The sequence below is a fragment of the Ambystoma mexicanum genome, chromosome 4q (assembly GCF_040938575.1).
Source record: "Ambystoma mexicanum isolate Mex_15411 chromosome 4q, UKY_AmexF1_1, whole genome shotgun sequence".
Classification (NCBI taxonomy): domain Eukaryota; kingdom Metazoa; phylum Chordata; class Amphibia; order Caudata; family Ambystomatidae; genus Ambystoma; species Ambystoma mexicanum.
The window spans coordinates 391,432,604-391,457,756 of NC_090928.1; the positions used below are offsets into that span (position 1 = coordinate 391,432,604).

Consider the following 25,153-nt stretch of genomic DNA (forward strand, 5'->3'; position numbering starts at 1 on the left):
ACTATTCAAAAAGGTAGCAGGCACCCCTCTCCAGAAAGAATATGGCATGATAACCTGTTCTGTGGTTTTTTTTCCCACTTTGAGAGTTAGCAGCCATTGCTTTTTGCTCATTCTACCTTTCACAGATGGGGAAATAGCCATTTGGATATCAGTCTTTGGCCCGCCCACATGGGCAGTCCGGCACCTAAATGCTATGGCAATTCTCTTCTGAACAAGAGTACCAACAGCAACCCCATACACGTGTTTCAGCCTTGTTGGGCCTCATTAGTGAGGTGAAGCTGTGCCTCTCTAATAACAGTGAGCTGGGAGTCCACGTCTGGGTTCCCCCAGGTAACTGGACTAAGACTGATATGCAAATGGATAGTCCTCCTTTGTGAAAAGTACAGTGAGCTAAAAGCGATTGCTGCGGCCTCTCAGTGGGTAAAAACCACAGAGCAGGTTATCATGCCGTGTTCTTTCTAGAGAGGGGTGCCTGCTACCTTCTTTTTTGTTATGTTGTGAAACTAGTCTGTTAATCCTCCAACCCCTAGCATTCAGGCACACCCGCAAAATATTTACACCAAAGCTCAGTGCATGCTGTATCCCAAGATGAAGCTGCCAACAGAACACCACTCCTCTCACTATCCTACTCCCTCTTCACCCTACTAACCCATCCCGCCTTCTCGCTTGCAGATCCGCCAGAGCGCTAGGGGACCAACTCTGTTGATGACGGTGCGCGGTACAAATGCCTTTAACATTTAACATATGGGTGGAGCTGCTCTGTACTTTTGATTTAATTAGAATGGTCTGACATAAGTCTCCTCTGGATCCAGTATTGGCCCTTTTGGGTGTGATAATGAAAACCACACTTTTTAGTTGATAACCCTGCATGGGCAAGGTTGTCAGTCGGATACTCTTGGCAGCTAAAACCTAAATAGTTCATTGGTGCAAAATATCGGACTCTTCACCTTTGACTGACTGTTTTGGCGCAAATTATGCTACCACCTCTTCAATTCTTAATCCTAGTCCTAGAAACTGTCTTCTTTAATCAACTATGTACAATTGTCATTGTCCAATGTCCTGTGATGTGCCTTTCCTGACCCTTGGAGCGTGGGGAAGTGACCAGTTGCTACTGCATGTGACCAGGTGCCACCGCATTATGCACACCCTGGGGGTGTTGTGGTTGAATCCCCTAGACATCAGTGCCCTACTACCTAGTTTAGGGGCTTGTCACATGTACAGTGCAACAGCTGGCCCTTTAAGAAATGCCCAAGGTCTACTATAAAGCAGCCCTGAGAAAGTATATATTTGCAGGCCTTTTAACAATCTCTGAGGTGTAGAACTATATTCTGTGCTATCTTGCGAAAATGATTCCCTCTAAGCAGCAGGGCCACTTGCCATGTAGACTGCTGCCAAGAGGGTGCAACATGCACTAACCGGCCTCCGAGTGGTAGCATGTCTGCGGATAAGTGGAAGGAGCTACTAAACGAGTGCAGCTGGTCCCAGCCCAGGTTTTCTGCCTAGAACTAAAGGTATCGTATTGAACAACCTTGCTGAAATTAGATCCCGTGTAAATCGTACATGGTCCATCAGTAGCCAAGTGACTAGTCTTGCTCTAGTACAAAAGCATAGTTCTGAAACCAAAAGCACGTTCACACTGCGCATGTGTAAGAAATGGTTTATTGTTGTATTTTTATATTTTCTTAATCAACATTTTATACATAATATCCAATGTTTTCAAGCATGCCGTATGACACCATTTCCACATGTGTATAATAAACTTAGAATGCATTACCTATATATCCTCGCAATTGCGGTCATGTAATTATCTGAAAACAGCCATGGCGAGTCCCAAAATTGAAGTTGTCGTCATGCCGTTCCAATCCGCAAAACAATCCTACCCTGCCACGGTCGGTATAAGGTGACAAGCGAAAGGATGAGAAAGGAAAGCGGAGCGCCAGAGTTAAAATCAAAGAGACTTCTTACCCACAAAGTGAAATGAGCAAAAATAACTATCGGAACAATGTCTGAGCATTCTGCTCTTTCTGAGCCTTTCGGTGGAATGCAGTGTTGTCAAGGGGCCGCAACGCTGTCTTTTCCCTGCATATAGCAACTTCTTGAGTGCATATCCCGTCACTGTCGGGACTACACAGCTTCACTAGCCGCCATCTTGGTGAGGCACATTCTGTTAAGTTCTTGCCTAGGTAAATGTGCTTGTAACAACATACCACCTATTCACCGTGGCACATAACCACGACCCATCATAACAAATATGTAGTGTATTTAATTCAGTCTCCTTCACAGTTTCAATTACCCTTTTGAGACTTGATCATTTAAAATGCCCATTTGCATCATTATATGGGTGGTTGTGATGCGGTGTACATCTTGTAAAATATCCTTCCAATTAAGTAGTACTCAACCATGCAGTGGCCTCCGGTCCCTCTGGACTCTGGGCTCAGCCTGTCCTCTTGAGAGACTGAGTTATGCATGCCAGGGTGGCCCCCGTGCCTCCACTAGCATGGGCAGGAGGCCAGGCTGATATCCCATGGCTGGTCGTGACTGTGGGGGGGGAGGGAGCTGTGCTGAAGCGCACCAGTAAAATCTCAATGTATGAAATGGAGTGCAGGGCAGGAAGCAAGCCTCCACGATTCTGTACCTGGATAGTGTTGCTGTATCTGGTGTTCACAGGATGAAGTCTTGAGCTCACCTCAAACTAAGTACAGACGAATGCCCGTGTGGTGCAGTGAGCCTAAATTTCATCTTAAGGATCTCTGAATCGCTCCCCACCTCGTTCCCCCAACCTAGCTGCTTACTGGAACCTCTGAGTAATGTTGTGCGTCCCCTTGGAGCCTTCTGGACTCTGGCACAGATTACAGGGCTTTAAAGTTCATTTTTGATCTTTCCTGCATCACTGTGAGTGGAGGACGGGAGAGAATCTGTCCTTGCCGTTGAATAGCTCACAGAAAGCAGTTTGCAATGTTCTTTCTTGGTCATGCCCCCATTCTCTCTACATTCTTAATTACGGTTTTACCAAGGGCATATAAGGACCTACGAGGTGACAATCGTATTGACCACTCCCACTTTTGAATTTTTACACCATAGTGTTTACAAAGATCATGGCGAATGGGTGAGAACTATTGATGCCTACCTTACCAAAAAAATCTGGATTGAAAGTGGATTGCTACTGGATTTTCCCAAACATTTAAATCCTCTTTAAATCCTCTTTAACTCCAGAAACTCCCATTGTACTCAGTGGATTGCTTTTGGCTTCCTTTTGGCTTCATGCACCCTGAAATATGTTAATTAGCAATCCTCTGGACAGCAATCCCAAAACAATCCAAGCAATCTAATCCCCAAACAATCCATTAAAAATCCTAAAGCAATCCAATCCCCAAACAATCCACTAAAAATCCAAAAGCAATCCAATCCCCAAACAATCCACTAAAAATCCAAAAGCAATCCAATCCACAAGCAATCCACTAAAAATCCAATCCCCAAACAATCCTATAACCATCCAAAAGCAATCCAATCCGCAAAACAATCCAGCAAAAATCCCGAAAGCAATGCCATCCCAAACAATCCTATAAGAATCCAAAAGCAATGCCATCCCTAAATAAATCCAAAAACAACGGATTACATCTGGCTTCCTTTTGGCTTAATGCACACAAAATGTTATTTAGAAATCCTTCCTCGTAGAAATCCAAAAGCAATGCAATGCAATCCCCAAATAAACCTTTTGAAATCCAAAAGCAATTAATGTAGTGACCAAATAATACTTTACAAATCAAAAAAACAAAGCAATCCCCAAAATATCCTTTAACTATATAGGTATTATTTTGGTTTGTGAGCTGGAAATAAATTTAGGAGTTTAACAAAAATAATGTTCACTATAATCCTGAAAAGAAATGCTTAAAAACACATTTGGTGCACTTTGTTGAATTGGGCTTTAAGAGCGTCACTGTGGCTTAATTGCTGCCCATTTCAGAGTTGCATTTTCAATTGCTTTTAGAACAATAGTGATGACTTATTAGGTCAGTCATTTAGGTAAAATGGCCATGAAAGTCAAGACCATGTAATGGCATATTAACTATATTTAAAAAGAATCAACACATTTTTTTTCTCCCACTATATTTATTAAAAAAAGAGGCAGAGGTTCAATCGGACATTGTGTACATAGCACAAAAACACGACTGTAGCAATCCCAAACATTGGGTGCTTTACAATTTAAAAATAAAGGGCGAGAGGGGACCCAGAACCAGTCTGGTGGGGTCCAGCCCAGGGAGCAAGGGTGAGAGGGGACACAGAACCAGTCCAGGGAGTCACACGAGTATCAGTACCCAGCCCAGGGAGCAAGCGAGTCCGGTGGGGCCCAGCCCGGGGAGCAAGCGAGTCCGGTGGGGCCCAGCCCGGGGAGCAAGCGAGTCCAGTGGGGCCCAGTCCGGGGAGCAAGGGTGAGAGGGGACCCAGAACCAGTCCAGGGAGTCACACGAGTATCCAGGCCCAGGCCGGGGAGCAAGGGAGTCTGATGTGCTCCCTTAATGCACAACTACACTTGTGTAGAAAAAAACAGATTTGGCTCCTTCTTCATCCGGTAGTTGCCAATTTTATTTTGGAGGGCTTTTCTGTACTCAGATGCAGAGAGTCCTGAACGTCCATTTCCTTGGCTTGTACATGGACACATTCTGAAATGCAAAAAAGATTGTGTAAAAAGTTTGAAGAGAGCAAGTAAAGTGCTTCTAATGAACAGGCAGATGTAAGGTGGTGTTCGGGGATTATGGATTATTTCTAGAACATGTGCCTGCCACAGGTTGACACATGGGTGTGAAAAACGAAGCATAGACAATGTGCACTGTACACCCTCTAACGTGCTTTCGGAATTCCATTTATACCTTGTACAGCCTCCTGTCGATGACGATCCAATGTTAACCTCCCCTTTGCTGCCATCAGTAGTTCTTTGGTGAACAAAAGATCCAGCAGCTTGTTCAGAAGGTAACGTGCTGGGTTGTTAGTCTGTGATTTTTTGGCTGTCATTACAATCTCCCTCAACTTCACAGGGTTCACCAACACATCGCAAACCTGCATTCCCATCTGTCCCAAGGGGTACTTTACTCTGTGGACACAAAAAATGAAAACTTACTACATTTCTCAAAGCTGTCAATCTGGATCAAACCATGGGAATTCCTTAGAATTTAATATATATTAGTGGCACTTGCACTAAAAAACTAAAACAGTTTTTTGGCTCTTCGTTTATCTTGTTTCCCACTTCTTTGCATAATTGGTATACTGTGAGGAAATGACGAACCTCATGTTTCCCCATGTACAGTGCATTGGTAAAGGAGCAATACAAGCAAAACAAATAAAATATAGTACTGTAGGCAGTTGAGACTATTGGAACTAGTGCCCACCAGTATTCGTTCTGTTGGAACCACAGGGTTTGAAATGGAGGGGAGTATGGGGATATTTAGCCCTGCTTGTAGCCTTGAAGAGCCTGGTTAGCTTTACACCTTGCATACCAAGAGCTACATTTGGCTCTCGGGCCAACTGATGCTGATCACGTATACCTATGGGAATTTAACTGCTTTTGTAACGATCTATAAATAAACCTTAGGACATCAGTATGACACTTGAAGCATAACGGATCATAAGTAATGGACAAAGCGATATGTTTGCATCTTGTGGAACGCTGCACTAGCTCCTGCTTATCAAATCCCGGACCGCCTTATGGGCCTGAGTGTGGGCATATAATGAGTGATGGACAATAACCAGTGAATACATGAGCCACAGTATTTGAGCTACCTTTTCCCACCCTCTGACACTGCCGTTTAGAAGCCCTATGGCTTCATAGGACTGTTGGGGTGAAGGGTTTGAGACTAGGGTGGAGAAAAACAGAAGTCTACAACCAATAGCATTTGGAATGAGAAAAAACATTTATTTATGTCATAGCGGCACCAACCAACTTTTGTATAACTCAAAGGCCACTTACCTCTGATGCAGTTGATGGACCAGGGTTGTGATTTGGATCGGGATGAGATGAACTTTTTCTGTGGCTCCCGTCTGCCTCCTCTTTATCCACTGAAGGGCCAATTCCACGCACTCCTCAACTGCTACCTGCTGGCGGGAATTCTTTGTGTCCTAGTATGCTGAAATAATAGCACAAAAATTAATTACACATTTTAATACAGTAGACATTTTAATGACAATTACCAAGATTGCAATGCAGTTATTCAACGCACATGCCGGTTAAGCTTTCCATCATGTTGTCATCTTATTCTATCAGGGGCCGATCAACCGTTACCATTGTTGCTGGTCCATAATTGCCAAATGACGATTCCATGCTCCTCCCTTAAGACACTGCTCATGTCTTCATGTTCAGCATCTTGTCCACAATGAGCTACTCCTGCCCCATTTACGTCCTGGTGCATTTCTAGTCTGCCTGGCCTAGGATGGGACACGGTGCAATTTGACTGATGGCCCAATAGTGGCCACGGAGCTTGGGGACTATATGGTGGTGGCAGCATGGCCTTACTGAGTTTGTCTGGCACATGTTATTTCCCCAGGAAAGGGGTGATGGAGATCGGGCAATAGTTTCCCAGAATGGATGTTCATATTTTATTTATATTGCGCTCGTACACAAGTGTCAGAGCGCAGCAAGGGAGGGGAACAGGGGGGAACAAAAACAGCGATCTTACTAGGGCCGGTGACATTGAGAACACGCAAGTGCATGGTAGAGGGGAAGGGGAAAAGTGCATGGAAAGGGGCGTGGGATGCCGGGAGCAGAGGAAACAGAAAATAAATAAATAATAAAGGCTATAAACAGTGGTAGTGCAGCCAGCAAGTGGCAAGTGCTGGGTTAAAGAAACAGATATGGTATGTCTGGTAAGTGCATGAAGAAAAAGGGGGTGGGGCCTATATGGGTACAGATACAGACCACAGAGCAAGCGGCAGCCTGGAGGCAGTGCGGTTGGGTGGCAGGGTGAGCAGGTACCAGGGCCCGGAAGACAGAGGGTGGGACAGGTGCACGGTGACAAGAGAGAACAGATCAGCAGGGGAGAGGGTGAAGGCAGAAGCAAAGAGGAAGGTCTTGAGGTGTTTCTGGAACCAGAGGTAGCAGGGAGGCTGTTCCAGAGGGAGGCCCCAGCCAAAGGCAGATCTACCCCCAGTTCGCTTCTTTGAAAAATCACTGACCCTGTGGGTAGAGGAGCGAAGAGCTAGAGAGGGGGGGTATTTGCGTAGGGTTAGGGTTTTGAATGTAATCCTTGAATCTACTGGGAGCCAATGGAGAGATTTCAGGGCTGGAAAGATTTTGGCTTCTGCCATTTATGTAGTATAGCACCAAAACATAATCACTTCTTGGTGATAATGTGCCTGGGATTCCCAATTACGCATAGGTTATTAATGTAACCCCCTACAACCAAAACACTAATGCATAAACACATTTTTGTCCCTCACCACCTCCCAGGTTTCATTCGCGCAACGAAAACGTGGAAAGCGAAAACAGATAAACCTGACACTAACAGAAAGTACGCTAAGCCACCATTTTAAAAGACACTGTAGTATCATTCCGGGATGTAAAAAGCATGATGTATCACACATAAGTAATTGTTGTAATAGTGTTTTCATGCTGTTTCATCAGGACGCTGATACAATGACAATACAACCATTTTGTGGTGTTGGTGACAGCCATTGGTTGCAGAACTAATCTGCTGTACGTCTCGAAATGGCCTGACTTCATTTGTAAAGTACTTCATTTATTGCATTGCATTTCTTATATGTACCTGTACTTATTTAAGTGGACGCAGCCCCCTCCATCTTTGTGATGCTGAAAACGTATATCTAGCTTCCCTGGGAGTTGTGGAGTCCCACAATTTGTTTAACAATCTTCTCTCATAAATTATGCCTCATTCAACCAATCGGACAGGCTGCAAAAACATGCCGAGAGTGACCGAAATTTAGACTGTGTGCAGCCTTCTACTATCTTCACCTGCTCGCCATGGTGCTAAACATACCCCCTAGTGAACATTTTGACACCTAGCTTCGCACATTTTTATCAACGCTAACATGTTTTTTTATGTTGACTCAACTGTTGCCGCTTTCTCACATTGCCCTCTCCCCCATGCCCCATCTTCCCTGCAGAATGACTAAAAGTTTGACAATTCTACATTCGAAACGTTGACATTAAATGTGCCTCTGGGGGAAAAAGGTGTCTATCACTAAAACCTCCAATTTTCACAAATCAAACGACCGTACGCAAGAGGAATGGCCGGCCGGACGGACAAATAATTCTCCCAGCCAGCTCCATTCTCCGAGGTCTACTCCACCCTCTGTTTACAGCAGCCGGCTCAGGAGCAAAGGTCGGAATGCATCTCTTGGGGAGCCGGAGGACAGAGGTGCAAGCCGAGGGGCAGCAGAACACCCAGCATCGCGCACAGCTGATCGCGGGGAGGTGAAATTAAAATCACTGGCTCCATGGTGGAAACGGGGCTGATTCATGCCGCACATCCCAGCCCTCAAACAACAAGGTGGGTATTTTAACCCAGCGACCAGCGTGCGGCTGCTGGAGCCAGTCAGCCTGCTATCAGGCTCGAGCAGAAGCAGAGTTCAAAACACACAAATAAACGAGTGCACACTTACCTTTTCAGCACTATTTTCCAGTTTTTGGTGCCCACCAGCATGGCCGTCGAATCTTCTTCCGCCGCCATTGCTGCTCACGTTGCCAGGTCCAAGGGAGGGGGGGGGGGAGCCGAATGCCCCTCCAAAACAAGCCGAAAACAGGCCGACTCCCATTGAAATAGGCCATAAGAAAGTGCGCTCGCTAAAAATACTATGGACATAACCTAATGTCTCAAAAGTAAGACATTTAACAGAATAGCATAACCATATAAAACAGAGTGTTAAAATAAAAATGTTTTGCAATAATCTGCTGCTCACCCAGCAAATTATTTATTTATTTGCATTTTTAAAGCGCTCACACAGCCCATGGGCAGCAAGGCGCTATTACAGGAATTGTTTGTTTTTCAATTACGTAATCGTTTTTTTTGTCTTAGTTGCGTATTTATAACGCGCTTAAATACCCAGAGGTTTCTAAGCGCAATCCTGGGGAAGGCGAACACATTGCCGCTGAGTTATCCTCCCGAGACTAACCCCTCTCTCCTCAGAAGCACTTTTTAAAACATAAAGCTCTCCCAGTGAATGCTATGCATACATATCAATATGACCCATTAAGTTGTAAAATCGCAGCACACACTGACACACGCTACCAGGCCTCAACACTACTCTCACAGCCGCAGCACCAGCCACATGTACTGGTGCACCCTACCAAGACTAAACACTAGTCTCACTACAGCAGCACCAGCCACACAGACACATATACTGGTGCACCCTACCAAGACTCTGAGCTGTCAGAGAGACCAGATACACTGCTGTACTTAATAAAGCAGGGTACTGAGCCTGGAGCCTCCTGCGCATTACCCTTACTTAATACAAGAGCCAGGGATTAGAAGGAACCCTACTGCGGTAAGGGCAGGACACGCATTAACACAGGACCACTGGCATCCTTGTCCCGGGATTAACTGGGTGCGGTAGAACCTGACTCAATCCCAGATCCACTCCAGAAGCACGCCCACCCATGACGTCACACTCATGCTGGGCTCAGGCATTCACTGGCAAGCAGACACAGGTCCCAACACATCCCCATTCATCCAGGAGAAAAGGAAAAAAGATGACCGTGAGATGTTCTCATGCAGCACACCAAGACCAGAATTCAGTCTCACATCAGGCCAAGAGACCACTCGCGCATGGAACCACATCAATTTTTGCGTACAAACAGGCCAAGCCACAGAACCAGGACCTTGGAACACACTCCCTCAATCTGGGCACTTTATCTAACAATTGACATGGGGCATTAACACCATCCCATCCTAAGTCAACAAGGAAAAACAAGAACCCCACTGGCCTAACTAATGGCAAGAGTAGAGGACATCAAGAGTTTTGGTTGAGCACTGAGGAAAACACTAATGAGTTGGTCGATCACACCGACCACAGACACAGGACTCCTCAAGGTTCCCAAATTGCCTCCCCTTCCCACTAACCTACCCACTTTGTCATTCTCTCACCACCGAAAACTACGTTCATAAACGCGACATAAATGCCCATACACACTGCAGCTTGATTCCTTCTTGTACCCCCAACTCCACTCTAATCACTGCAGAGCTATGTAGAATGCTCTCTGTGCGGCCAACAACAACTCTACCCCCATTGCACACTACTCTCCTCTTGGGCTTCACCAATGGCTCTCCCGATATCCCATACTTGGTAGCTAAATCCAAGTTGAGATGTCAACTCAAAAATATTTTACCATAATTGCATGTTTCTGACATTTAGTATCTATTGTTTCCAATTCTTGTATAAATCCTATTTAAGAGTATATCATTGGTTGTTCACCTAATGTGCCTAATCTGACTCTGTCCCACTGATAGCTACTGAAGAGCAAGCATTGACAAAGCCACTAAAGTCCTGTTTAAAACAAGCATTGGCAAAGCCACTGAAGCCACATTTAAAACAAGCAAGGCAATGGATAGAGTGCTATTCCTATGGCTGCAAATTCATATACCCTGAAGATAAAGCTTAGTGACTGGGCATTATTTGATAAAGAAATAGTGAAGTGCAGTGGAACTTTTATTGCACCAATAAAATCCAAAATAAATGAACTCAGCGAAATATTTAACCACATTAAAATCCTAAATAACTGCAAACAACGTTGAACCTAGGTTGACATTCTAACATTTAAATGCAGTAAAATTGTGTGCCTAGTGTTACCGAATTGTTTTTACTGAGAAACAAGTTGGAAAAGATCCGAAATAAATCTTCCAATGGAAGACCAAACAATCCTGGCTGGTAAAAGAATCCAAAATAAACGCAGTAAAAATGTTTAGTGTTGCTGGATTTGTTTTATTGAGAAACAAGTTGAAAAAAATCCCAAAGAAATCCTCCACTTTAAGACCAAACAATCCTTGCTTGTCAAAAAATCCAAAATCCTGTAAAAATGCGTGCCTGCCAATTAGTGTTAGTGGATTGTTTTTACTGAGAATCAAGTAAGTAAAAATCCAAAATAAATCCTGTAAAAATGCGTGCCTGCCAATTAGTGTTAGTGGATTGTTTTTACTGAGAATCAAGTCAGTAAAAATCCAAAATAAATCCTCCAACCCAAGACAAATAAATCCTTGCTTGGAAAAATCCCCCAAAAATCCAAAATAAATGCATAAAAAATCCACAGCTTGAAAACAAGCACCAAAACAATCCAAAAAGTGGATTTCCTTTTTACTAGGGTAGCCTGCTTCCTCTGGATGAATTCCAGGAACTCAGCATGAAACTGTGCAATCTGCACCTTACAGTGGAAGCTAGCAGAAGTGACGTCGAAAATATTGATCTTCAGGATAGGCCTTCTAGGGTAGGTGGAAGGAAATATTTTGGTAGTCCCCTATTGCACAGGTAACAGCATAGTGGTATACCTGCTGTGTTCCCACTATCTAGAGGCACAAGGTTGGGATACACCATATCTACCACATTATTTACTATGGGTATGCATCTCATGGCCAAATCAATTTGCAGTAGGTGCTCCCACTTTGGTATACTGATTGGAGTCGGACCGTTTTTAATTTCCTCATATTCAGATCGTGTTTGGACTGTGGCAAATCCTGGGATAGCTTGCAGAGCATGGATCCAAACCACAGAATTGTTTCTCCTGACTGAGGGATTGAAAATAAATTGGACCAAATCCAAATTCCTTTCTTTGAGTAGTACGTTCTGGTACAACCAAACCCAGAATGATCTTCAACAAATTGTGAATGACCTCCCTAATTCCCCCGAACGATGATGCAGGATTGAAAGTATTGAGAGGTCTGGCTCTAGGAAGGTTACTACTTTGTAAAGGACAGTGGATCAGCGGCAGTCCCCTTTACATGCAGAGGTGAAATTGTGAGGTTGATAATTAGCGGAATTGTCCTTGTGCACTGGGGAAACCAGTGTCCATAAATACATATTTCAAGCTAATTCATTTTCTGTAAGGCAACCTTTTCGTTACATGCAAAATAAGCTTGCTGACCGTGGAACAGCTGGTGGCGCAGGCTGTGAAGGAGAGGAGGAGGCAGGCATATAATTAGCAGCAACAGCTGCTTTAAAATCACAACCTCACCGACTGCGTAGCGATGGGCAGGGCAGGTTGTTTGCTCCTGTTCTTAGGCTGGTCCTTGAGTCTGCTTGTCCCGTGAAACACTGCACTGGATCTCTGTTGCTCTCTGCTGTTGCTGCTCTGCAGGATTTTGGTGACTTTCCTGTGCTGTTGGTTTTTCTGGCGAGATATTGCTGTATACTGCTGGACCTCACCTGGCCTCGATTGAGGTGCGTTCTGCCCTTGCCATGTGCCTTTTTTGCCTGACCTTGGTGTCGCTGAGGCCCTGGAGTCATGTTTTTACTAGCCCTGTTCAGACTGAGCGGACCGAGTATGTGAATTTATTGAGCTATGTGAGTTGACCTCTTACTGTTACTGGCAGGTGTGAGGAATCTGAGGGCATCCTCACTTCTTTTCCCAAGATATCCTCCTCCCATGTGGCCAGGGAAAGGCTGTGGGATCCTAACCCTGGGGATGCATATGGGAGGGAGGACTACCTGGGTGTAGGAGTGGAAGCAAGGCACCCTTTGAAGCGCGGTATCCCCCATTTCCCTTTCTTAAGGAGTCCGACATCCCCCAAGCCTTTATAGGCTATTGACCGTCCCTTCCCTATTTTTACAGTAAAACATCCCCCAATAGACACTGGTTAGGTACTGGGATGAGGAAAAGACAAACCAGCGCAATACTTCCTTTCTATTGACTCACACACACCCACCATTTAAGTAGTGGGACAGCGAGGAGGCAGGCAAGAGCAATGCCGAACTCCCAAGCCCGCAATGAGCAATCTATTCCTTTTTGGAACAATAAAACTGGCGCGAGGTTTAAAAGCAGCAAGAATGGTGAAAATGGAGTCAGCTGCAGAAGCAGATCTATGGACTACTGGGCGAGAGGAGACCTCTCCTGGAAAGCGATGTGGCAGACATAGTGCTCGAGAACCCCGGTGAGATGGTGTATGCAGCAGGAAGCAAGGCTGAAGGAAGCTGGAGGCATGTGTCAGACTACGGAGAGGGAACCGGTGTGACCAGGCAAAGCTGCAGAGGAAGGCCCGAGCTGTGAGAGACGCATCAGCGCTGGGAGTGAAGCCACAGCGAGCTGCTGTGGAGACGGAGCAAGGCGCTGCATGAGAGAGAGAACTCGTGGAGGCCGGAAGCCTCACTGGAACACAGTCGGCACTGACTGGTGAGTCAACCTAGGCAGGGGGACACTGGGACGTAAGGAGAGAATGTCATACCTGTGATAACTTTAATGAATAGCGATATAAATTAAACCCTGCACATTTTAAATACTGAATGAAAGCAAGCATTTTGAAAACCAATCTGAATTAAAGCAGTTTTGTGGAATCTCACAATAAAAAGTAACTGTTTATAACTTGAGAGAACACGTATTGGCAAGAGCCACAAAAGTATGTGAAAGTGTAACACGTGAATAGTGCCAAAACAAGCAATGGTAAAGCATCATGTGGATGTGAAATGAGGATTATTATTTGTTCAAATTTGTAGAGAGTGCAGCAGCTCGGGGGCATCGTGGCGCTTCTTACAGACATAAGTCTAGTTACAGGCAGGGAACAGTAGCAATTTTGAATACAGGCATTTTACAGGAGAAAAACATACAGTGGGTTAGATGAAAAGGGAAGTTTTGAGTTTTTTCCGGAAGGCAAGGAGAGAGTTTTCTGCTCGTTCCATAGCTTGGCAGCTATGTGGGGGAAGCCTAACCCTCCAGCTTTAGCCCTATTGATGTGTGGAGTGTGTAATTGGTTGGTGTAACAAGTCCTGGTAGGTCGAGTAGAGGTTGATTTTAGTTAGTCTCTGATGGATAGTATGGCGCTGTAAGGTTGAGGCATTTGTGGGTGAGGGTAAGGATTTTAAATGTGATGCGCTCTTTAACCGGGAGCCAGTGAGCGTCCTGTCTGGAAAGGGAGTTATGTTCCCGTTTGGGGAGGCTCAGTGCAGCTCTTAGCGCATTATTTTGTGTGACTTAGAGTCACACAACCGAAGTACCACTGTAGAGCTGAAACGGCAACGTGTATATGAAAGAGAAGCAAGTCAGGTGTCGGTTGCGTGACCTGTAATAGGTGGACTGTGGGGTCCGACAACTGCTCCTAGACCGAGGACACCCACCTATGGAAAGGTCGCTTAAAATACCTGTAAAGCAGCTTGTGATTGAATATAAAGGAAATCTTGTGTGATCTGAAATTAAGGCACTGAACTCGTGTTTTTGGAAAAGTTGAAGGACTTGAAAGCTTGGGGAAGGGAACCCCTTAGCCTTGTGCACTATTTCAAACCTTGGGGAAGTGGATCCCTTTACAACCAAGAGCTAGAAGAAGCACTGAACTGTTATCCGAACACTTATTATTTTGATGCTGACATCCCTAAACATTGTATACAAATAAATGTGAGGGCAAGTATAGGTTTTGGACACAGACAGGCATTTACTTTGGACTTCCTGACAAAGAATATACTTAGTTTCATTTAGGTAGGGAAATCCCACCTTAGCATTGGGCAAGCTAGGCCTTTTTCCACCCCTCTTTTTGATTTAATAAAAGTTTATAGCTCAAACCTGAATTCAGTTGTCTGTGTCTACTTCATGATGCCTTCACAAATGGTGTTAGGAGTGAGATGCGGCTCAACCGATACAAGTGGGGAAAACCCTAAAAAATGTTAAATTAGTCCCAAAGCGTCAGACCCCCTCAGTAGCCACAGAAGGCTCTATTGGGTTCGATATTTGCAGCAGTAAGAAAGACGTTATTCCCCTAGGTGAAAGAAGACTACTACACACTGATCTGGTCTTGATTCCACCCCGAAACACATACATCAGATTGGCTCCCAAGTCTGGGTTAGCGTGGACATTTGGAATTGATGTATTAGCACGGGGTAGGGGGGGTCATAGACCCAGACATCAGGGGAGATCTATAAAGGTGTTACTACAAAACCATGGGAAGGATCTCTTCCAGATCCATCAGGGGTATAAGATTATACAGGGGGTGCTTGAAAGAGCAATGTTTCCAAGGGTAAAGGAAGAGGCCGGGAAAGAAGTAACAGATTGGGGTACCTAAGGCTTTGGGGAGGCTGATGAAATACAGGCACAACCTTGACATCAGCTGTTTAATCTCTAGACGTCTCTTTACCCCCTTATGACTATCTAGCACCTTGTGTCGCCTACTTTTTACCGATTGTAACCTTTTCTTCTCTTTTTGAAACTTTGGGATGAAGCTGGCTGCATGTAGATGTGATTTTGTGGGCATGCAAGCTAATTAAATGGAGGCGGCTGTTTTTCTCAGTATTGATATCGCGATACAGCTTGACGCATCTCTTGCAGGTATTGATATTTTATTTCTATTGCGCTCGTACACAAGTGTTTCAGAGCGCGACAAGGCGCGGGAGGGGAACAAGGGAGAACAAAACAATGAACTTACTATGCCCAGTGACATTGAGAAACCGCAAGTGCATGGGAGAGGGAGAGGGGAAAAGTGCATGGAAGGGAGGTGAAGTGGAAAGTGCGGAGCAAAGGAGAAACAGATTAATACATAAATAATAGAGGCAACAAACAGTAGTAGTGCAGCCAGCAAGTGGCAAGTCCTGGGTTTAAGGCAGCAGACAGGGTAAATCTGATAAGTGCAGGAAGAACAAGGTGTGGGGGGGACTGTATGGGTACAGGTACAGACCCCAGTGCAGGAGGTGGCCTGGGCGGCAGTGCAGGAGGGTGGTAGGGTGAACAGGTACCTGGGCCCGGAGGACAGAGGGTGGCCAGGTGCACGGTGCCAAGAGAAAACTGATCAGCAGGGGAGAGGGTGGGCGAAGGCAGAAGCAAAGAGGAAGGTCTTGAGGTGCTTCCAGAACCGGAGATGGTTCTCAAGTTTTAGAGTTGCAGGGAGGCTGTTCCAGAGGGAGGCCCCAGCCGAAGACCGAGATCGACACCCCCTGCCCCCCCCCCCCCCAGCTTGTTTCTTTGAAAAACGACTGACCCTGAGGGAGTTGGAGGTAGAGGAGCGAAGAGCTCGAGAGGGGAGGTATTTGTGGAGGGATAGCTGAAGGTATTTTAGACCTAGGCCCCAGTAAGCCTTGTGGACAATGCAGAGGGTTTTGAATTTAATCCTTGCATCCACTGGGAGCTAATGGAGAGATTTCAGAGCTGGAGAGATCCGATCTCAGGGCTTGAGGCCAAGGACTAGTCTTGCAGTCCTGTTCTGGATTAGTTGCAGAGGGCGGAGAGTAGAGGCAGGTAGATTTATAAAGAGGCTGTTATAATAGGTGGGAGGAGATGGACTTGAGTAAAGCCTCCTGACCCAATAGGCGTTCCCCTCTGACCTTTTTGAACTTTATGGATTTTACAAACTCTGTGTGCTATTTCTATTCATGTTTATTATTTTCTCTGCCTGTACAGTTTGATTCTAAAAGGAGGAGGTGCTTGATCGTATTTTGAGATTTTTTTAATATTGTGATAGTTTTGAATTTGTAGGAATTTTATCCAGCCCTTCCCAGATTCTAACCAGGTATTGCAGATATGTTTGTTTATTGGTCCAAGCCTTTGAGCATTGGGATTTTATATTTTTATATTATTGCATTTAGACCATTCAAGCACTTTAAGCGAACATGCACTTTAGGTCCTGACACCAGATATCACTGCTGCATTTTATGCAACATTGCTGCATGTCTGTAGATATTGGAGATATTGTCATTCAAATTTTTAAGCACTTTCACTTTATAATTTTGCAATATAACCGAATTTAAGGACTTTAGTATTGCTGCTATAGGTTTATATAACATTGCTGTCTGTTCCTATATTTTGCTAACTTAACGAATATCCTTTTCCAGTGACCTTATTGCTGCTATTAGGATTCTGTATTTTATTCTTGCTCAAGCCAAGTTTCTTCTTGGTCTATTTATCTTTTAAGACTTTATTGCTGCCATTGGGATTTTGTATCTATCCTGCTTTCCCTGTTTCTAAGATATTATCTCCAGTGTGCTTTTAAAATGGGAGGAGGGGGGGGACTGAAGGCGCTGCTTCCCTAGGACCATCAGCTGATGTGTCGGGGGGGAAAAAACAAAGACCAGCCTTTGTAGGGGAGGTGGAGCAGGGGGAATTGGCTTCAAAAATACAGTTTCCACCCAAAATGGGAACAGAATGTTTTGACGAGTACAGTAGGTGGTCCCAATGGAAAAATAAACATAGCAGAGAAATCTATCAATGATGAGAACATTATGGGAGATACCCTGGCCAATATAGAGCAACGTATCCATCATATTGAAAGCACATTGGATCCCTTATCCTCTATTTCCCCACTGACCTCGCTGGGTAAATCGGAAGGTGGTCTGGGTACTGTCAAAATGCACCTGGAACGCCAGTGCGAGGGGGGGGGGTGGTCTCTGCTCTTCCTTGGGTCCCACAGCTAGTTTGTCTAATCAACTGGGTCTGCCGGAGATCCATCCAGAGTATACTCTTGGCAAAAGGCTATCCTTGATGTAGAGTCAAATACTGAATATATTTGAGACCCTGTCTACAATGAACAATTAAATGTGTTTTTACTATATTTGGGGATTTGGCCCTCAAGGGACTCACTAAATCTAATTGTTCCTTATGTGGGGTTACTTATCCAAGTAAAAATGTGGGACGCCCATGTGTGTGGAGAGAGGGGGGACAATAAGAAAATGTTGGAGGATGAAAGAGCACATATAGCTCGAGACCATGTGCCAAGGCTGTCCACCAAGGTGGCTTGTGGTGGTGGACGTGCCAATGGATTTAGTACTGGGGTCGCTAGTTGGAGATGCGTAAAGTTGGGGATGTAGTTAGTGTGCTTTACAGTTATTTATGATCAGAAGGGTGTTAAAGATCTCTCTGAATAAGGACAAACCCCCACTTAAAGAAGGGGGCGTGGGGAGTGGTCTTGGACGATTCTCCCTCAAGCTGAAGTCTGGATCTCGCGCCACAACCGGGTCCCCTCGTGGTTGTTTAAAATAAATTCACCAATCCTGAAACCTCAACCATAGCCCAAATTGATTACATCTGGGTATCTGCCAGTTTGTTGGGAGTAGTGGAGGCGGTTGAGGTGGGCCCTCTGGGGATAGCAGATTATAAGGTAGTGCAAATGGAAAAGCGGCTTGGGAGGCGAAAACCGGGGTGTGGAGCTGGAAGTTCCCGGGAGAACTCATGAGGGACCAAGTATTGAGGGAGGAGATAGGAGGCAAGATCCGCGACTTCTTTGAGAGAAACAATGGCTTGGACACAAGTCAGAGCACAAGGTGGGATGCCTTCAAGGCGACTTTGAGGGGGGAACTCATCGCTATAAAGGCGCAGAGAAATGGGCAGCTGAGAGCTCTGGAAACTCAGCTGGAAAGGGAGGTTGAGGCCGCCAGGGCGCGGGTACGGGAGACCCCTACAAGAAAGGCATACAGGGAGTATAGGCTGGTGGAAGGCCAGCTGAGGATCCTGAGGACCAAAAAGGCGGAAGAAGCTAGGCTTAGGGTGAGGCAAAACTTCTACGAAAAAGCCAATAAGGCAGACTCACTCCTAGCCCACCTTCTAGGGGGACAAAGGGAGCAGAAGGTTCTAACAGCCATCAAGGATGGCGGGGGCAAGAGACTCACCTGGGCCGAAGAGATAAAGGAGAGACTAGTCGAGTTTTATGAAGCGCTGTACTCCTCGCAGTGCCCACACCCTCAGTTGCAGAAAGAGTACTTGGGGGAACCTGCCTCTCCCGCGGTTATCAAGGGAGGAAGTCTAAGAGCTGAGCCGACCTATCACAGAAGATGAAGTGAGGTCCACTATTGTGTCACTCCCCCATAACAAAACTCCTGGACCCGATGGCTACCCAGCCTCCTTTTATAAAACCTACTCCAACATTTTGGTCCCGCATCTGACACAATTGTTCAACACATTCGGCGCTGGGGGCGGAATTACCCCTACGATGGAGGAGGCCAAAATTACCCTTATTCTTAAGGGGGGGTGGAGGTCCCGGAAGAATGCACTTCCTACCGTCCTATTCTTATAAACACAGAGGCAAAAATGTTTACCAAAATATTGGCGAAGCGCCTGGAAAAGCACCTACCCTCACTAATCCACCAAGACCAGGTGGGTTTTGTGCCTGGAAGGCAAACCGCCGATATTAGGAGGGTGGCCCACTTGGTGGAGAAGTCCCATAACACGACCACTCTGGCAAGCCTCTTGGCGCTTGACGCTGAGAAAGCATTCGATCGGGTGGAGTGGTTGCTCTTATTTCAGGTGATGGAAAGAATGGGCCTGGGGACAGGGTTCATAGAAATGGTCACTGCTAATTATAAGAAGCCCATGTCGTGTATTCTAGTGAATGGGGAAATGTCCCAGCCATTCAGACTGAAACGGGGGACGAAGCAGGGGTGCCCCCTCTCCCTGTTGCTTTATGCAATATACTTGTAACCACTTCTCTTGGAAATATGAGAGGCGGAAGACATTCAGGGTATACCATTCGGAGGGGCTCAGCATAAGGTAGTGGCTTTTGCCGATGACCTGTTGCTCACGCTAACGAACCCAAAGTAATCCACCAAGGTCAGCATTGCAATGCTAACCACATTTGGGGCACTCTCAGGTCTGCGTATTCATTTCCAGAAGTCAGTTATTGAATCTGTCCTTAGGAGAGCAGGAAGCGAGAGAAACGAGAGCAATCTCCCTGTTTAAATGGAGACTGATTGGGCTGCGATACTTGGGGGTCAGGATAACCCCCTCGCTGGCGGGCTGGATCGGGGCAAACTATGAGCCCATGTTATTGGCAATAAATAAAGACCTAAGAAAATGGAGTGGCCTAAGGATATCCTGGTTGGGAGGGGGGGTGGTTCTCAAAATGGTGGTTCTCACCGGTGTACTCTATTTATTTCAGGCTATTCCCCTGCCGGTTCCGGGAAGTTTTTTTTAAGAAATTAGATCGGGCGGTCAAGGATTTTGTCTGGGAGGGCAAGAGGCCGCGCTTGTCCAAGAGACTGGTAATGGCGTCTAGGGGGGCCTGGCTTTCCCCGATTTCTGCGCTATCATGAAGCGGCACAGTTTAGGGTAATCAGGGAATGGTTTTCGGTGGACTACCTTAAGCATTGGGTGAAAATTGATAGAGCTGTAACTCGGCACCATCTGGGGGAAGTATTGTGGCTTCCACGAAGGCTAAGATGGCCTCACCTTTGAGAGCGAGGGTGTGGTGGACAATTGGGATAGGGCGGTGGAGAAGCGAGGGATTACGACCTTCCCGTCGCCATTCACTCCAATCATCAATAACGGGGACTTTACACCGGGGTTGGAGAGGGGGGCGTTCCTGAATTGGGAGAGAGGGGGCTGTAGAACCCTGAGGGACATGTTCAGTGGGGCAGAGGTTAAAACGTTTGAGGAGTGCAAGCGGGAATTCGCGGTGGGAGAGGCACTGATACTTTCAGATTAGGCACTGGGTAATGTCTATGGAGGTAAGAAAGGCAGCGGCCCGAGATCTAACGGTTTTTAACAACGCACGAGGGGTCCAGAGGGTTAATCTCCGATCTATACAGGCAACTAGAGGTCGCTGGCCCGATAACCACCTGGGCATACATGCGGGTTTGGGGACGACATACGGGAGGCAGAATGGGACAAGAGGACTGGGAGAGGTTATGGAAACAGATCCCAAAGATGGCAAAAGCGATCCAGTTACAGGAGGCTTGGTATAAATATATATATGGCTGGCACTATACGCCGGCCCGCCTCCATGCGATGTACCCGGCAACCTCGGGGAAGTGCTGGAGGCGCTGTGGGGAAGAAGGCACTGCCACTCATATATGGTGGGACTGCCATGCTGTCCGGCCTTTTTGGGGTGACTTCACACGGACCCTTACACAGGCCCTGGGAGAGGGGGCCAGCCAGGATCCCGGGAGATACTGCTGGGGAAGAGGGGACAGGGAGCGGAGAGGGGAGGCAAGGAAATACTAAGGCGAAAGTGATTTTCACTTTAGCGGCGATGGCCCTAATTGCGCAGTGGTGGAAAACTCCTACGATCCCGACAGAGCAGGACGGGTTAAGGAAAATGTGGGATATAGTCTCGATGGAATGGGCAACTTATGCCGCAAACAACAAATTGGCGAACTTCTCTGCGGATTGGGGAGAGACATTGGCCTATCTGAAAGGGGAATTCGGGGAACAATGGTGCCAGCAAAGACTCAAGCTGTTGGACATTTACAGTTAAAAGGTTGGAAGGGGAACGACCGGGGGGGGGGGAGGGACCATTGGCGCTGTGGAAAGGGTTGGGCGGGGGGCTTAGTTTGATCCAGTTTTAATTGGTTCTTTATCTTTTCTGTGTATTATGATGAAAACAATAAAAAGAAGTTTAAAAAAAAAAAGAATGAGTCCCTGTTCATGAGGGAGGTAGCTGCAAATGGATTTTTGGGGAAAGGTTTTGGATCCTTAATAGGGGCAAATAAGAATATTCCCCTCAGGAATAGGTTTTCATGTCTTGAATCCTTGGATGGAATACATCTACTTAAAGAGGTGGAGGTTAAGTGTTTGTGAGGGCTCCAAATGGTCAGACGTCTACTTAACCACATCTACTAATGTTTCTGTATTGTTGAAGGCGGCTCCGGAGGAGTCTTGGGCGGACTGCAAATACTGGAAAGGATCCTCAGAATGGAATTACCCGGGAAGATGTAACAACTGATTTATATTCTGTAAACATTCTAGTGTGGGACATTGCAGGCTTGAAATATAAACGTCTTAATGCTGGGTGAATATTTTTAGATGGAATTTGAAATCCTTCTGTTTTTGAAAACCTTGGCGATGTACCCGATGCATCTCGGGGCCATGTGACACAAACCAACTTTAAAGGCCGCCCGTCTGGGTCTGGGGGGTCTTGCAAATTATCTCTGTTAAACTGACTGGAGATGTTAGACTTTCTACAAAATCAAATGAGAAAATGCAATATCTTGGATGCAGGTAGGTCACTTATCTAGGTTAGATTAACTTTTATAATAACATTGGAAATGGTTCTCTAGGTCTGTTAGCATCTCTGAAGGCGATCATGATTGGGGATAGTCATCGAGCCTTCCCCATTTAAGCCGTTCAGATAATCTGACCCGTGTGACTATCCCACTCCACTGACAACTTGTCACAGCACCCATTCTCCTACAGGATAACTACGGAGAGCCGCCAGGGACCTAGCATTCCGACCCACCTTGGTGCTGGCAAAAAATGCACACACGCATTTTAGAAATCTGTTATTCACCTCTTAAATCTCTTCCAAAAGGTGTTCAACCCCACAGCACTTTGAGGCCATACCAATGGCAGTAGGAACTGTACAAGTGACATATAACCCAACATAGCATAGGACCGGCAACAGACATGGGCTGGTAGCGGTAAGGGCTGTGTCAGAACTGTTGGTGAAAGCCAGATGAGCGGTGGAGGCTGCAGACACATTTTACTGGGCACTTGTAAAATTTGACACCATTTCTTGTTGCATATTTTAATTTTCTTCAAAGATCATTTAGTGTTTGTGTAGCAGCGCTGTTTAATATTTCAGGTGTACAGATACAGCAGGATATTAGGTGCTGGCTCCCTTTCTTGTAGCACACCGCGAAAGCTTGGGTGAATATGGGCATCTGGTCACAAAAAGGCTAAATACTCTAGTTTCTCTAAGTGTGATCTACAGAACTGCTCTTAGTGGGCTCTGGGTGTGAACCACTTTGGGAGGCAGAATATGGGATTGGAGGCAATCTGCAAGGTGCCAATTAGCTCCATTTGGATGGCGTGGTGTGGGGGAACATTCTTTGGTGCATCAGTCCGATTGGGGTGGGGTAGAGGGTTTGGGATGGTGGAGGATACTTTGTGTTTTTTAAGCCATTTAGGCCCAGCTCGTAGGCACTGGTCTGGAGCCCGAATGCTGGAGCCCTCAGTGTGAGACTTGGTTGGGGACACACAATTTCAGAGCAGTTTTCGAGGGATTTTATGCTTTTTACAATCACAAGGATGTCCTGCTGTATAGGGTCTATCTGAGGCGAGGGGGACATCATCCTTCATCAGCTTCTTTTGGTAATATTTGACTGCTGGCTTTGGTGCAGGGAGGAGGCAGTCTCATGGGTCCTAGAGATTAAAGAGTAGTCCCCAGCTGCTAAGAGGAGCACAGGCAGTCGCAACAAAGTCGAAGGACTGACCTGAAGGTGCACCTATCCTTCCTACCACGGCTCTCTCCCTTCTTCCTTTCCTTTGACTTCTCTATGCTCTGCCTTCGTTCCCTTCGATGATTTGAGCAGCATGACTCCATGAACAGGTAAGGTTACTCTGGTTTTTTTCCTTTATTTTCTTTATACTGTTTGATGTTTGAATCTTTATTACTTCTCACATAACTCCAACTGATGCGGAACACACACCTATATGAATTTAACACATTTATAAAACATTTAAAGCATGATAGTTCATAAATAAGGGACACAATGATACGTTTTCATTTTATGTGGAAGTTAGATTTGTGGACCGCTATGCACTAGCTCCTGGCTTTTCAGTGGTAGATGGTGGTCACAGGTTGATGCTTGATAACCAGGGGCTGGTTTTAGCTCCTGCTTATCCAATCTCAATTTTGGTCCCTGTATTCAAATAAACAAAAGTATTTTCTACCCACAGAAACATGCTATCGATTTAGGAATTGCATTAATATGTATTTATCTGGTTTGGATTGTTGGGGGGAGGGGGGGTGCTCAAGAGCATGCAACCAAGAGGCCGTTGCTACTTTCTGAGCTTCTTGGCAAAGATCTGGAGGAGGGGGCCTAGACCTGCTATGGCACAGTTTGAGCCATTATTTGCTGCAGTCCAGGAAGGAGTGACAGTGATCCTGGAGGCAAAGGCTGGGGTCTGGCAACCAAACCCTTCCTGAGGAGAAGCCTGAAGATTGTAGTGCCGCGACTAGAGTGTGGAGGAGCAGCGTGATGAGTGGGAACCATACGCCGGGATCGCTGCTTGGGCGCCAGAGCTGAGTTGGAGCCGTAGCGGGACAGCTGTGGAGAGAGAACGCGCGCGCGGGGAGTGACCTTAACCCGTGCGGCCGGGAAGCTCCAGTGTCTGCAGTCCCCTGGGCTGGGGCAGCCCTGCTCGGTGAGTGGCGAAGCAGTGCGGGCAGTTGGGGCCGTGCTCCGTGGCTGCACTTGGGACGAGTGCCGCGCCTTTGTGTAGTGGGTCCGGTGTGGAGTGGCCTGCGCACCCTGCATATGTGATGCTGGAGTGGAGCGGCTGGAAAGGAGGCCCCGTGTGGGTCACTGAGTATGCTTCTGCCCCCTCTACCCTTGCCACCCTATTCAGTCGGACACTCTGCTGATGAAAATGTTGTGGCGCTGTGGAGGCCAGGTTACAGCTTGAGCCCCTAGGCTGTGGACGATAGTGGAACCAGCAGCGGATAGGAGATAACTGTGAACTGAGTCTTCCCACTATTGGTTGGGTGACGTGGAGAGAAGATGAAGTGCTATTTCTAGGTTGATGCAAGAATATTTGATGAAACACCTGCTGGTGCTGTCTCACTCAGAGGGGGGCCGGTGTGTTCCATGAGCTTGGTATGCCGTCAGCCAATCTGGGACGCCCCACATGAACTGTGGAGAAAAGAATAACTTTGGCACAGCCCGCAGGGCCGGCCTAATTGGAGTGCTTGAGGTTCTACCTGGCTTCTGCAAGTGGTAGCAAATCTCCTAGGCAGCTGGCTTGGGAGATATGGGAGGAGGGCGAAGCACAGAGGCTGGTGCTCTAGGCTCAAGCAGTGATCAGATGACTAGACCAATGGTGCCGGTGGCAAGCTAGTCTGGGGGCCTGGTAAGCTGGTGCGAGTCAACAAGAAGCGTAAACAGCAGGAGGGTAACGAGCATAAGCAGATGTGACATGGCCCTCTGGCGTGAACTGGTCTACATCCACTGGGTGAAGGAAGGTTGAGGCAGAGCACTCTGAATCCACATTCACTCCACTCGACAACCAGGTCCCAGGGGATTTGCTCATGTTTGGGAGATGCATACTACAAGATTTGAACAACCTAAGAACAAGGAAAACTACAGGTAACTAAAAAAT

The 25,153-nt window shown here is 46.4% G+C and overlaps 1 protein-coding gene across 1 annotated transcript in view; it reads left to right on the plus strand.

Annotated features, from left to right (window-relative positions):
* The window catches only part of DESI2 (desumoylating isopeptidase 2), a 350,188-nt gene that overhangs the window by 306,682 nt on the left and 18,353 nt on the right, over positions 1-25,153 (plus strand). The window lies entirely within an intron of this gene.